At 44.9% G+C, this 15,939-nt stretch overlaps 1 long non-coding RNA gene across 1 annotated transcript in view; it reads left to right on the top strand.

The window, feature by feature from the left end:
- LOC122551872 overlaps positions 1 to 14,001 on the top strand; it is a 26,169-nt gene extending 12,168 nt beyond the window's left edge. The window contains exons 2-3 of the long non-coding RNA XR_006312220.1: positions 4,489 to 4,595; positions 13,817 to 14,001. This is a non-coding gene — a long non-coding RNA (uncharacterized LOC122551872). The remainder of the gene's footprint in view (positions 1 to 4,488; positions 4,596 to 13,816) is intronic.
- Positions 14,002 to 15,939: the final 1,938 nt, after the last annotated feature.

Raw genomic sequence — 15,939 nt, 5'->3', positions numbered from 1 at the left:
CCATAGTGTCCAGATGCAGTATATGAGGTTTTGGGATTTGCAGGCAAACCTCTGCCTGATGTGAAAAGATCCTTTTGAGGTCTTGGTCAGAGGGAGGTGTGGCCACACGTTTTACATTTCCCATGGCGGCAAGGGAGGGTCAAGTGTGTGAAGCGTGGGTTGGTGAGAGAGTGTGGACCGAACATGGGGGTTGCAGAGGGAATGGTCTCTGCGGAACACAGATAGGGTTGGGGAGGGAAATATGTCTCTGGTGGTGGGGTCTGACTTTAGGCAGCAGAAATAACAGGTTAATTTGCTTTATCTTGAGATTAGTGAAGACTGCAGGGTTTTATTCTTTATTGTGGCTGAAGGGGTGGGGTAAAGGCGGAGGTGCGCGACGTAGAGAGCATGTGTTGGAGGGCATTGTTGATCAAGTCAGAGGGAAATTACGGTCCGTGAAGTAGGCCTTTCTCGGATGTCCCGGAGTACACCCAAAGAGATTAAACAAATATATCACAGACAAAAGATTAACTGGACCAGAGAATAGGACCCCTTAACAGGGGGTGCGAAAGATATGCAAATATTTCACATCATTTTTACTTGAGAAGTATATGGAAGCTCAAGAGTTTGGAAAAATAAACAGTGATAACTTGAAAAGTGTCCATGCTACAGAGGTGGTGGTACCGGATGTCTTAAATCGCATCAAGGTGGATAAAGCCCTGGAATCTGATCAGGTTTATCCTGGAGCTTTTTGGAATTCTAGTGAAGTAATTGTTGGGCCTCTCCTGAGGTATTTGTATCGTTAATAGTGACAGGTGAGGTGCCATTATTTATAAAAGGTGATAAAAAGAGGCCATGGAACAGGAAAACAGTGAGCCTGAAGTCAGTGGCACGCAAGTTGTTGGGAAGGAATTCTGAGGGATAGGATATCCATCTATTTAGAAAGATAAGGAATGACCAGGGATAGTCAATCGTGTTTCACTAACTTGAGTGAGTGTTTTGAAGTGACAACGAAAATTGATTAATCCAGGTGGTGAACGTTGTTTATATGGACATTCGACAAGGTTCCACAAAGCAGACTGGTTAGCAGGGTTCGATAACATGGAACGCAGAGAGGGCAAGCCATTACAAAACTGCCTTGAAGGTAGTAGACAGAGGATGATGATGGAGGGTTGCTTTGCGGACTGGAGGCCTGTGAGTAGCAGTGTGCTGCAAGAATGGATTTTGGGCCCTTAAATAAATGACTTGGATGTGAACATATGAGGTATGGTCAGTAAGTTTACATAAGACACCAAAATTGGAGGTGTGGTAGAAGTGAAGAGGGTTAGTTCAGAACACAACGGGATCTTGATCAGATGGGCCATTGGAGCAAGGAATGGCAGACGGAGTTCAATTTAGATAAATGTGAGCTGTTGTATTTTGGAAAGGCAAATCAGGGCAGGACGTATACACTTAATGGTAAAGTCCTGGGGAACATTGCTAAACAAAGGGACCTTGGAATGCCAGTTCATAGTTCCTTGAAAGTAGAGTCACCGGGAGGCAGGGGAGTGAATGCAGTTTTTGGTATGATCCCCGTTATTGGTCAATATATTGAATGCAGCTGTTGTGATATCATATTGTGGCTGTACAGGGAGCTGATTACAGCTTTTCTGGAATTCAGTTTTCAGTTCCAATCTCCCTGTTCTTGGAATAATGTTGAGAAACTTGAAAGAGTTCAGAAAACATTTGCAAGGACTTTGCCAGAGTTGGACGGTTTGAGCTATTGGAGAAGGCTGAATACGCTGGGACTGTTTTCCCTAGAGAGTTGGAGATTGAGAGGTGATCTTATAAAATCATGAAGGTTATGGATAAGGTGAGCAGTCAGAGACTTTTTCCCAAGTTCGGTAGGTCCTGAACTAGAGGGTACAGGCTTAAGGTAAGAGGGGAAAGATTTAAAAGAGTTCTAAGGGGCATCTTGTTCATGTTGAGGGCATTGCAAGTAAGGAATTAACTGCCAGAGGAAGGAGTGGAGGCTAGTACAATTGCTGCATTTAAAAGGCATCTGATTGCATACATGAAGAGGAAGGTTTTAGAGCGATAAAGGTGAACGCTGGCAAATGGGACTCCACTAACGCTCTCTGTTATTGGACAATGCATTGAATACAGAAGCTGGGACGTCATATTGTGGCTGGACAGGAGCTGATTACAGCTTTTCTGGAATTCTATTTTCATTTCCAATCTCCCTGTTCTTGGAATAATGTTGAGAAACTTGAAAGAGTTCAGAAAACATTTGCAAGGACTTTGCCAGGGTTGAACGGTTTGAGCTATTGGGAAAGGCGGAATAGGCTGGGACTATTTTCTCTGGTAAGTCAAAGACTGGGAGGTGACTTCATGGAGATTTATAAAATCACGAGGGGTGTGAATAAGGTGAGCAGCCGGGGTCCTATTTCCTTAGATTAGGTGGGTCCAAAACTAGTGCACCTGGGTTTAAGTTGAGAGGGAGGGGATCTAAATGGCAACGTTTTCAAGCTGAGTGCAGTGTGTGCATGGGAGGGGCTACCAGATGATGTAGTGGAGGCTGAAAAATCACAACATTCAAAAAGCTTCCATTTGGGTACATGAATTGGAAGTGTTTTGATGGATACAGGCCAATAGCTGGTAACTGGGAATCCATTAGTTTAGGATTCCTTGTTGGCACAGACGAATTGGACCGAAGGTCTGTTTCTTTGATCTTAATAAATTGTGTGGAGAGCTAGCTGAAGCACAGATAATTATCCTCGGAGCTGAGAAGGTGAAGGAGTGATTTCGACCTGGTGCAGATTTGGTTCCAAAGTCTTGAAATTGCAGAGAGAGAGAGAGAAGAGAGGAATTGTTAGCACTGTCACAATGTTTAGTAACTACTTTCAAGTAATTGGCAAATAATACAAGGTGAAAATGTGAACACTATTTTACTCAGTAAGTTCTGAGCATCTGGAACAGTCTGAATGACACAGATTCAGCAGGTATTCTGAAACAGACACAGAATTTTACTTTTTAAGGCAAGATTTGGGGGGCTGTGGGCACATGGGAAGGGACTTGGGACAGACTTGCAGCATCACCAGAGGGAGAGAGTACAGCCCTAATGGGCTGATAGCCCCCAGGCCCTGTGCTGTGTTATACTGCCCCACACACTGTGAATGATGAAGCTCATCTCAGGGCAGAGAGAGGGAGGAGCCAACCACTCACCTCTCAATCGGCGCCGGCTTAATTAACGGTAGCTCCAGACCAATAGGAGGAGAGGCTGTGTGATCCTGCAGCCAATGGGAGTGAGTGAGGGGTGTGGCCAGCACGGCAACACATGTCCATGAGCTGTGCAGGTGCAGTGTCACTGGATGGGGTTGGGAGAGACAGCAGAGACTGGGACAGAGGCTGTTGGACCTGAATTAAAAGCTCCAGGTAAATTAAAACCAATAGAACTGCGGAAGATGTAAATCAGAAACAACAACCAGGAGGTTCTGGAAAAGCTCAGCTGGTCTGGCAGTATCTGTGGTGAGAAATCAGTTAAAGATTCAAACCAGTGTCCCTTCCTCAGGACAGATCTTACTGAGAAAAAAAAAAGTCAGTTTATGTGCAGAAGTTAGTGTGGGGGGTGGAAAAAAGGAGTAAAGGATGGGTGGGGATAGAGTGAGAAGAACAGTTGGGTAAAGGAGTAGATAACGTTCTGGCTGGGGGAGGGTGATTAGCTGTTAATGGAGACTGTTAGTGGCTAACCATAGGTAGTGTGTAATGGCAGGCTGTGAGAACAAGGTCTGGTGTGTGGGGTAGGTGGCTACGACATGAGGTTGTTAACCTATGGTTAGCCACTAACTGTCTCCAGTATAAGCTGTTCCACACCTATATCATTCCACGATTGGAGCTGCCGAGGACACAAACCTTTGGAATATCCTCCCTAACTCCCCCTCTACGCCTTAAAGATTTATCTAAAAATCGTTCTCTTTCATCAACGTTCCCATCATTCGTGAAGCATTTTAAGAGATTTTTCAGTGTGAAAGGCTCCATACAATGCAGGTAGTTGTTGTTATTGTCTGACATCAGGAGAAACAGGGATGAGCCCTCTCTGTCTCATACCAAATGAACAGCAGCAAAAGCAGGAAGCACAGCATGCTCCAGCCCACAATGGGCCTCGGATTATTGATGTCAGCGCAGGACCAATACGAGTGGGAGAACGGGGGCTAGAGGTGCTAGTTGGTCCTTCAACCAATCGGAGTGAGTGTGGGGCGGGACAATACTCAACCACGTGATAAACTGCACTGACAACACAATGTTGTTGTGGCCAAGGCATTGGAAATGTGTGAAGGTAAAGGGCGGGGGAAAGGAAAGACATAGATCAGGAAGAGGAGGAAATTTTCATGGTATGGGATGAGAGGTTTTACAGAACTTAGTGCACATTTTAAAACACAAATTTCAAAATCCAAATTCTGCACCATTTTCCCTCCCTATAATGCATTTTGCACTCCCTGAAATATCAACAGTCTATTTCTACCTCCACAGATACCAGTGATCGGTGCCAAAGCCCCATTGCCTATGGAGAAGGTGATGTTTGACTTCGTTGTACAGCTGCAGTTCGTGTAGTGAAGGTGCTCCCACAATGTGTTTGGGTAAGAGCTGTTTTAGATTATTCACTCAGCAACATTGAAGAGTTGGCAATCTACGTGCAAATCAACGACAGTTTGTTTATTTTTATATGTTTATAATTCCACAGAAATACTATTGAGAACTTCTGACATAAGGCCACAGATGGGGATATTACGTCAGGTGCTCAAAAGAATTGCCAAATAAGCAGGTTTTCAGGAATACCTTAAAGGAGGAAAGCAGGTCTGAGGGCGTTGGGGTGGGGATTCCAGACCGTGTTGCCTTGGCAACAGTAGAAACAGCTCGACAGGTGAAGCAATGAATAAAGTCATCGTTGAGTCTGAAAGAAAATGAGTTGTCGGGGTCTCACAAGTTGTGCGGTGCAGGGAGACAGGGATGTTCACAGCCAGGAAGTACATCAAGGTTGAGAATTTTAAATTGTTGCTTGTTAATAGGAGCCTTTTGATGGATCAACAAGTTTTGATACAAGTGAGCACTTGGGAAGTAGGGTTTTAGATACTCTTGAGATTTCATGTATGTTGAATGTGGGAGGCTGGCCAAAAGTGTGTTTGTACAAGGAAGTCTGGAGATAACACAGAGATGGACGATTATTTCAGTAAATGAGCTGAGGCTAGGATGGAGTTGGGTGATGTCACTAATATAGAAATAATGCTTTTGGAGTTGGGCTCCCCCTCCCCAATTCACAGATATTGTTCCTTGTTCTACCCGTCTGTCTTTTCTGGTTATGTCCTTCTCTCACATTCTGCTACAAACTAATACTTGACCCCACCGTTGTTGGAAAAACCTGCTCCATCCCGACTTTCGCTTTCCTTTCTGAATTCCTTGTGTCTGGTGTCCCTGAAGGATCTCTCCTTGGTCCCCCCTGTTTCTCACCTACATACTGCCAGGAGGTGACATTGTCCAAAAGCACCGTGTTTGGTTTCACATGTACACTGACAATGCCCAGCTCTCCCTTACCATAATCCCTCTCCATTACTCAGTTATCAAGCTGCTCATCACACTGCCACTACGCGATTGGCTGCAATTTCCTGCAATGGAACATTGCAATGATTAAACCCATTGCCTTCAGTTGCTATTACAAAACACTTGCCCTTACTGCTAAGCTCCTCCCTCTCCCTGGGAACTGTCTGAGGCAGAACCACACTCTTCACAATATTGCTCTCATATCTGACCCCAAGCTGATCTTCTGATCAGACATCTACACAATCACAAACACTAGGAATTCCAATCTCTTGGAATGTTGCTTATCTCCACCTCATTCCAGCTCCATTGCTACTGAAACCCCTGACTCATGTCGGTGTTGCCTTAAACTTGTCGAATCCACAACAGAGCTCGTGATTCCGCGACTATCCCAGAATCTGGTTCCAGACTCCATCATGATGGGAAACATCCTCTCAGTATTTACCCTGTCAAACTCCTTAAATATCCTGCATGTTACAATGAGATCCCCTCGCATTCTTCCCAAATCCAGTGTGTAGAATCCCACTTTCTTCAGTCTTTTCTTAAAAAATAATCCCTGCAAACCAGGGATCATCCCAGTCTCTCTTTTGTGAAATGTATCTGACGAAATGACGAAAAAGGGACCAAAAATAAAGGGACCAAAACTTCTGTCATTACTCCAGAAGTTGTCTCACTAGCACTTTATAAAGTTACTCTCAGGTATATACTTCAACCAACTCCCTTTAAACTTGCACAGATGTTGTTGGAAATGCACAGCAGGTCATGCAGCATCTGTGAAGAAAAATCAGTTAAAGTTTCTGGTCTGAGCACCCTTCCTCAGATACGTTAACTCTAATTTCTTTTCACAGATGCTGCTAGACCTGCTGAGCCTTTCCAGAAACTTCTGTTTCTCTTCCTGGTTTACAGCATCTTCAATTGTTTCAGTTTTCATATCCTCTTTACTTGCCATCTCTCCTCTAGAATTTGTCATTTCCACTTTGGAATAAAGATTCACATTTGTTTGGTCTCCCCTACCCTGGGAAAAAAGAAACCATGACTAGTCACCCTTTCATTGCTCCTCATAATTTTATAAAGTTCGATAAAGCCACCTAAACTGTCCAGTGCTGCAGGGAAATAGCCTCAGCCTATTCAGCCTCTCCCTGTGGTTCAAATGTTCCAATACTGGCAGCACCCTAGTAAAACTTTTCTGAACTTTTGCAAGTTTCCCAACATCTTTCCTGTAACAGGGAGACTGGAATTGAAAGCAGTCTGGGGATTCCAAAAGTGGCCGAGCCAATAAACTGTGCAACCGAAACATGATCTCCCAGCTCCTATCCTCAATGCACTGCCCAATAACAGCTAGCATACCAAACACCACCTTCACTGACCTATCTAACTTCACCCCCACTTTCAAGGAACTATCAACCCACACTCCATGGTCTGTTTGTTTGTCAACACTTCCCAAGAACTTGCCATTAATAGGTTGAGTCATATTCTGGTAACATCTTTCTGAAATCTGGGGGACCACAATTGAATGCAGTATTCTAAAACTGGCCTCACCAATGCCATACTTAGCCACAACGTGACCTCCTAACCCCTGTACTCAGTGACAGAATCCCCACAGTGTGGAAGTAGACCTTTCGGCCCATGAGACCATACCAACCATCGGAACAGCATTCCACCCTAACTCTGTAACCTACCATGACCCAAAGCGAATCCATCTAACCTGCATGTCTTTGGAATTGTGGGAGGAAATTGAGCACCCAGAGGAAGCCCACGCAGACACACGGGAAGAATGTGCAAACACCACACAGACAGTGGAATCAAACCAGTGTCCATTTATTGACCAGTGCATTCTATTAAAGGTCAGTGTCCCAAATGCCATATTCAGAACCTGATCTCCCTGAAACTCCACTTTCCAGGAACTATGCAGTTGTTCTGAGCCCTTCAGAGGGAATTAAGGTGAGGAGGAGAAAGCGAGAACAGGGTTGAGTTGTAGATCTATAAAATAACTCTCCATCTTCCCCCTCTCTGTTCCCCCCGTCTCCCCCCACTCTGTCTGGTTCCCCTCCGCCCCCTCTGATCCCCCTGTCTGTTCCCCTCCTCTCTAATCCCGCTTTCTGTCCCCATCCATTTCTGTGCCTCCCCTCTCTATCCCCCCTCTCTGTCCCCACCCATTTCTGTCCCAACCCTCTCGATCCAGCCACCATCTCTGAAACTCCGCCCACACCTTCTCTGTCTACCCTCCCCTCCCAGTCCCCTAGTCTGTACTCCCCCATCCGCAGGGAAAATATCTTGTCTATTTATTCTATCCATGACCGGCCTGATTTTAAACATCTCTTTCAGGTCACTGTTCAGCCTCTGACGCTCCAGGGAAAACAGCCTATCCAACCCTGGCAACATCCTGTACTTCTTTTCGGGCCCCTTTCATGTTTTAGAATATCAGTCTGATCGGGAGCAGACGAGAATTGCATGGAATATTACAAAAGTTGCCGAATCAATGTCCTGTACAGCCACAATACGACCTCCCAACCCTGACACTCAATGCTCTGACCAGTAAAGACAAGCAGACCAACTGCTGCCTTCACTAACCTATCTACTTGCTACTCTACTTTCAAGGAATTATGAACCTGCACTCCAAGGACTCTTTGTTTAGCAGCACTCCCCAGGAACTTATTATTAACTGGATAGGTCCTGCTAAAGTTTGCTTTTCCAAAATGCAGCAGCTCGCATTTTTCTAAACTGAACTCTTCAGTTCATTCACCTATCTGATCCAGATCCTCTTGTACTCTGAGGTAATCTTTTTCACTGTCTACTCCACCTCCCATTTTGGTGTCATCTGCAAACTTACTTACAATACCTCTTATGTTCATCTCCAAATCATGGATATAAATGACGAAAAGTTGTAGATCCAGCACCGATCCTTGTGACACTCCACTGGTCACAGGCCTCCAGCCTGAAAAGCACCCTCTGCTTCTAAGTTCGGGCCAGTTTTGTACTCCATGTGATCTAACCTTGCTGATCAGTCTCCCATGAGGAACCTTGTCAAACACATTACTGAAGTCCATGAAGATCATGTCCATGCTCTAACCTCACCAATCCTCTTTGTTACTTCTTCAAAAATAAAACGGAATTAAATTCATGAGGTATGATTTCCCATGCACAAAGCTATCATTAGTATCCAGTATTTAACTCTGTAGATCGGGGTCTGCGTTGCCCAGTAAAAGGTGTTGATATTCTGGATGAAGTTCAAGTACGCCAGCATTTTGTCAGTGAGTCTGTATTGAGTCTTGCTAATGTCACCAACACAGGTGAGTTCCTTTTGAAAGTCAGTTCCTGTGTCCCTTGCCCACCAAGAAAGAGTATAAATGTCCTTACCTCTGGACTAGGAGGATCGGGCACGGAGTTGAGTAACAGCATCTTTGAAGAGGTTGATTAGTAAAACTGCCCAAGCCACCAAGCCATGCTGTCTCCCTGCTGTCCCTGCCTGAGCCTCCAAACAGAATCTTCCTGCAGTTTCTCTCCTGGCAGACTCTCCCATTGCTCAGTTTGTAAAGGATCACCTCCTGCTGCTGCACTGATCCTGTCCCTCACTGACCTGTCCATCCCCCAGTGTCCTCCACATTCATTCATTGTTCACAATCCCATTGTCCCAGTCCTCCAGCCAAGCCACCTCCACCCTATAGAGACGGCTCAGTGGTTAGCACTGCTGCCTCACAGCACCAGGTACCCGGGTTCGATTCTGGCCACGGGCGAAGTCTATGTGGAGTTTGCGCATTCTCCCTCTGTCTGAGCGGGTTTCCTCCCACAATCCAAAGATGTGCAGGGCAGGTGAATTGGCCATTCTAAATTGCCCATAGTATAAGTTACATTAGTGGGGGGGAGGGGGGAATGGGTCTGTGTAAGTTACTGTTTGCAGGGTCAGTATGGACTTGTTTGGACGAAGGGCCTGTTTCCATACTGTAGGGATTCTGATATATTGGGCAGTAGCTGCTGTCAATCAACCAGACTCCTGTATAATTGGGACCACGTGCTGTAGGAGGGGAGACCAGTGCATGGGTGCAGTGCTGGCAACTGTCGGAGTATGCGCAGTATCGGTCAGTGTCTGGGAAGGAGGCTGTGGGTGTGAGGGATTAATCTATCATTAGCAGCTTCATCCCTCTGGGAGCAGGACCCAGGGGAATGGCCCCTTTCTTGCTACCCTGACATGTGATCAGACTATCAGTGGTGCAGCATTTTGCAGAAAGTTATCAAAACTCTTTTGTGAAGACTCAGGGTTGTTTCGGAAAGGGACAAGAATGGGCCTGAAATTAGAATTCTAATTTGGCTCATTTTAGTAAGATGGGTCATGGCCAGAATGTGCAGGAAGCAATGTATGCAGGATGGTTCTCACCAGGAGCTTGGAAACTGAATTCGATGAGAGAGTGTGTGAGAACTGGGTGTGGAGGAAAGGAGTGAGGGGATTGGTTTGGATTTTAGTTCACAGAAGAGAGAAATTGTGAGACTGAGGCTTAAAGCTTTGGGGGAACAAGGAAACTACAGTTTGATACTACAATTGTCTTATGAATTTTCATCCTGTATTAACAGTGGTAACTTGGGTGCTATGTTGTTTGGTACTGAAAGGGTGGATTTGCAAATGTGAAATTCAAATTGAACTTCATGTTCAGATGTGATAGTTACTTGATCCGTGCCGATCTGAATATCATTGGCCTTTTCATCTGGAAGGAAAGGTGTGTATTCTGTCCGTGGGCGAATATTTCAAATCTCAGTGTGACTGCAAAAGTACTGAGACACAGCCAAGTCCATGTCAGCATGGTGACTGGGGAGAGAGGTTTCATTTGTTTTTGAAATTCTGAAAAATCATGGCACATTTCCCACGAACAATTAAGCCACAACTTTGCTTTGTCGAAGGACAAGTCTTTTATTAACCATGCAACCAGAAAGACACAAGGATACCTGCACCATGGGAAACACTATGAAAACGGGATTGTTGTAAAGGAGTTCATTCTCGATCATGGATTATAATCCATTGCCATTGTCACGTCGGTTCCAGCGCTGTGGGGAAATACTGGAAATATGATGAATGTAATGTAGGTTTCAGTTATTAAACTGTAAAATGTGCAGAACAATTTACAAGGATGTTGCCAGGGCTCAGGGGTCTGAGTTATAGAGAGAGGTTAGACAAGTGAGGATTTGATGTTTAGGGCAGAGGAAACGGAGGGGTTTCTTTTCTAGAAGTGTATAAGACCATGAGAGGCCTGGATAAGGTGAATGCACTCAGTCTTTTTCCCAGGAACTCAAGGATTGGACGGCTTGATTGCATCAGTTTAAGATTAGAGGAGAAAGAATAAAAGGGAAGCTGAGGGGCAACTGTTTTACACAGAGGGTGGTATGTATATGGAATGAGCTGCCATTGGAAGTGGTTCAGGCAGGAACACTCACAACAGATAAAAGCCATTTGGACAAATACATGGATAGGAAGGGGTCAGAAGCAAATGGGTCAAGTGCAGGGAATTGGGGCTAGCGTGGATGGACATTCTGGTCTGCATGGGCCAGTGTGGGCCAAAGGGCCTGTCTCTGCTGTAGGATTCTAAAACTCTAAGTGCATTTGCTATTTCTCCCACTAACTCTGTTGGTATCCTGGGATGTATTCCATCAGGGCAATGAGACTTGTGTACCTTTAGCTCCATTAGCTTGCCCAGTTCTAACTCTTTCACGATAATGGTTATTATCTAGGTCCTCACCTTCTTTAGTCTCCTTATCAATTACTGGCATGTTCTTCGTATCCTCCACGGTGAAGACTGACTGCTGTGCACTCATATTCCTGAACCCTGCAGGATAGGAATAACTAGGCACAGAACTCTGAGTGGTCTTCTTTGAGTTTTTATTGATGAGACATGGCAGTTACCTGGATAATGTACATGCAGAACACCTCCAGGCAGCATCAGGTAACTCCTCGCCTGTCCGATGTGCCACTCCCATTCTTATACCTTTGTGGTTTGGGACTTTGAATAGAGACTGTCTCTCAATATTATCTCTATGGCAACGGCAGTTAGAAAGTCTAGTTCGGTTCAGCATTTTGTGGTTAAAGGACACACCCCTCCCCCACGCCCCCGTGGCTCCCTCAAGTATCTGACAGATGCTTCAGTTTCAGTGGGCTATCTATCAGAATTCTGATGTGGAGGAGCCGGTGGTGGGGTGGACAAAGTTGTAAATCACACAACAGGTTATTATCCAACAGGTTTATTTGGCAGTACAAGCTTTTGGGGTGTGCTGTGATTTTTCACTTGATCAGGATTATCTCTATGGTAACAGTTAAATGCCTCAACAATTACAGAGGCCATATGTTCCCCACACAATAAGTTCCCCTCAAACAGTGTAAACAGCTATTCTGGCCCTGTGGGATAGCTACTTATCACTTTTCTCCCCCAATCCCATCTTGTTTTCTGTTGATCTTTAATTTTTTTTCTAATCTCCTAGTTTCTCCTTGGCTTTTGCCAATTTGTATGTTTTCTATTTCAATTTGATAGACTACCTTATTTCCTGAGCCACCCATGGCAGATTATTCCTTTTTCCTACAGTCCTTCCTTTTCCCTGATATATACTTTTGCTGAGCACTTCGAAAAATTGCTTTGGTATTCCCCCAATGTGCGTTAACGTTCCCACCATAAAGTCTTTGTTTTCAGTTTACATTAGCCAACTTCTGCCTCATCCTATTGTAGTCTCCTTTGTTTAAGCACAGGATCTTGGGATTGGATCTAATCTTCCAGTTTTCCATCTGTGTTCTAAATTCAACCAGACTGATCAGAAGTCTTTTATTAGATTACGAGGTGAGACGATGTTTCCTGGGTGTTTTGGTTTTCATTGTCAGTGACCTTGGCTTTGTAATAAAGTGCGGGATAGATATTCACAACAGAGTATTCTGGACGCTGTGAATGTAGGACACAATCTAAAACCATAGATCAGTCTCCCCTCATATTGAAATTGCAAAATCATTATCTCCAACATCTGTATCTCTTCATTAAATTGGCTCATTGTCCTGGCATCCACCGCATTTTGAATAGGGAATTCCACAGATTCACAACACATCGAGACAAGTACATTCTTCCTCATGAGAATAGAATAGAGTCCCTATAGTGCAGAAACAGAGTATTCATCCATCGAGTCCATACCAACCCGATGATGAGCATCCCATTCAGACCCACTCGTTCCCTGTAACATTGCATTTCCCATGGCTAATTGTCTAACCGGCACGTGCATGGACACTATCAGCAATTTAGCATGGGAAATCCATCTAACCTGCAAATCTTTACACTGTGTGAGGAAACTGGAGAACTGCACGAAACCATGCAAACATGGGGAGAATGTGTAAACTCCACACAGTCGCCTAAGGTCCCTGACACTGTGAGGCAGCAGTGCTAGCCACTGAGCCACCTCTGCTTAAAACCTACTGTGCCTTATTAACCTCCCTATCCCCCAATTGGCTGAATCTATATTCCTTACGTCAGAAATCAGGTTGTTTAAGTGGATGTCTCAGTAAATCCCAGTGACAGCCCACATGTCCCATGTGTCTGAATGGGAATCCAATACACAACATTCTCCACCCCACACTTTTCATTCACGTTCCAGAGACAGAGCTCCAGTGGCTGCATGGGGACTGCAACTCCCAAATTCCGAGGCAGGGACCGCACGTCTGTGGGGAAACCCGGCACTGCACACGTACAAAATGTTGGTGGGTTTTGGAGCGTGTGCTTTGGGGTAACTAGTGGAAAGTATTTCACACTGTGATTATCTGGAGGAGGAACGTAGTTGCTTGTATTGATCTGTTAGAGGGTCAAAGTGTCACCACACCCACATGGGACCAAGTTCCATTCCCAACTTGTCATAACACTGGAATCGACCAATGAGAAACAAAGAAGGATGTGACCCATTCTCCCAGACTGAAGGTTCCTCTTCTGTCCAGGATCTGTCACCTCCCTTTCTGTTTCCATTTGTCTCATTCTGCTGTTACATTATTGACTTGCAGCCACTGAAGGGAAAGGAAGTGAACCCAGAAAGGGTGCAGAATCGAACCAGGGACGGGAAGTGGTGGCATGGAGCTGTTTATCAGTAACTCTATGAGAATGGAAAGGGTGTACATTAGGGGTAGCAGAGTCAGAATGGTGGGAGAGAGTAAGTGGGCTGGGGAAGTTTTTGGGGAAGAAAGGGGGAAAAGATATCCCAGCAAAACTAGAATTGTCTGCTCTGAATTTCTAATCTGTACATATTCATTTATACTGGGTGCTAGACGGTGAAGATTTACGGACCGAAATCTCAAAATCATGTGCAGATCGTGATTAAATTAACAACATTTGAAGAACCAAAGGTGGAGAATCACTCGTATAAAATCCTGCACCACTCTCCCTCCCAGCATTGTCGGTCTATCTGCACCAAATGGACTGTGAATGGTTCAAGACAGCAGCTCAGTATCATCTTCTCAAGGGTAACTAGAGGTGGGGAATAAATGCTGACTGAGCCAGTGATGCCCATATCCTGGAAACGGTTTCTATCTCGAGTTGCTGAAACCCAATTGATGTTACTGTACGATGACGAGGGACGCTGAGTGCATCCTCCAGGAGGCAGCACCATCACATTACCCCTGCCTATACCTACACAGTTACACAGAAACGCCACTGGAACAAAAGGCAGTGAAGCCGAAGGAGGACTTAGATATAGCTCTTTGAGATAGTCATGAAAGGGGATTCGAACACCGCACGAACAGGAGACTGAGCGAGATGGTCAGCTGTTTCCCATCGAATGGTGGAGCAGGATTGAAAGGCCGAATGGCCTCCTGCTGCTATCTGCCAGGTATGTATATAGCCATGGAGCCCGGGTAGGAAGAAGTAGGCAGGGCAGGGATTCTGCAGGCGAATGCACTTCCACATCAGTTTTCAGTGAGGGATGATTTGATGGATTTATTTAACATTTGTCTTTAACACAAGGTTTGTGAATTTGCTTTTAAAATATTGTAGCTATTTATTCCACAATAAATAAAACTAAAAGAAAATAAATGAAACTATCTGAATATAACAGTTTTTAAAAATTTCAAACGCCCTGTAAAACAAAATCCTGTCTATTCCCGGACACCATCACTTTCCAGTTACTCTCACTCCAGGGAAATATTCCCTCCCTGTCTGAACCTTTGGTTTGATTTAACTGCTTTTCAGTTCTCCTTCTTTGAGCTGTGAAGTGTTCTTTTTCCCCCCATTTCTCCTTCCCAGAAGTGTTATCACAGCAACCTTCCCACCATCAAAATCATCATTACACCATATTGGCTTTTGTAAATATATAATCACCAGCAGTAAACCACCCGTGTAAACAATTGAATATTTACAAACAAAGCCCATTACGGGCAAAGCAAACCATTACAAATGACAGAGTGGGAAGGGACCAAATCAAAGTAGAGTTGGGGGTGAGGGGGCAGCAGTGGAGATAAAGCACTGTATCCCCTGGGATGCCTACCTCTATTTAAAGGCATCGAGAGCATTGATACATACCACATGCTCCTTCGCCAAGGACACCCTGCAGTATAGCCCTTATCCTCAATCATAGAATAGAATCCCGACAGTGTGGCAGGAGAGCATTGGCCCATGAAACCCCACCAACCATCCAAAGAGCATCCCACCTGGAGCACTCCATCCATGTAATACTGCATTTCCCATGGCTGATCCACCGAGTCTGCACAACCCTGGACACTGTGGACAATTTTGCACAACTGATCCACCTATCCCACAAATCTTTGACCTGTGGAAGGAAACCAGAGCACCTGGAGGGGACCCACACTATCATGGGGAGAATGTGGGAACTCCACACAGGCTGTTGACCAAGGCTGGACTCCAACAATCACAACTTAAATCAAAACAGATTATCCCTGCTCACTGTCACGTTGCTACTTGTGGAGACTTACTGCCCATAGAGACATCCTGAGATTCATAAAGAGACAATATAAATTCAGTCAACTCCAGCCGAGTTAATGTGATTAACAGCAACATCAATACTCCAGCAGTGCCATCAGACCTCGTACCTACTCTATTATTTACGATTTTTAACCCATGGGAAGTTTGTTACCAGCTTCGATGACAGCAATAATGCTCCGACCACTTTGACGGAGCCAGTGCAAGTCAGTTCTAATAGTTATCAATAGATTGTATCTAAACAGGATGCCCCACAACAGGAAGTGCTCTGACACTCAATGCCCGTAAGTCAAGGTCATTTTCCTAAAACCACTCACATCTGGCAATACCATTGAAAATATTTTATACAGTAACCTTTCAGTCTTAATTGCCAGTTCCAGTCCATGAAGCAGCCAGTAACATGCCCTGGCAGGAGAGATTGAGGAGCTTGAAGCTGTCTTCTCTGGAGTATCTAAAC

Source organism: Chiloscyllium plagiosum, chromosome 7 (assembly GCF_004010195.1).
Source record: "Chiloscyllium plagiosum isolate BGI_BamShark_2017 chromosome 7, ASM401019v2, whole genome shotgun sequence".
Classification (NCBI taxonomy): Eukaryota; Metazoa; Chordata; class Chondrichthyes; order Orectolobiformes; family Hemiscylliidae; genus Chiloscyllium; species Chiloscyllium plagiosum.
Note: the sequence above shows the minus strand (reverse complement) of the source record. Positions and strands in the feature narration are given on the sequence as shown.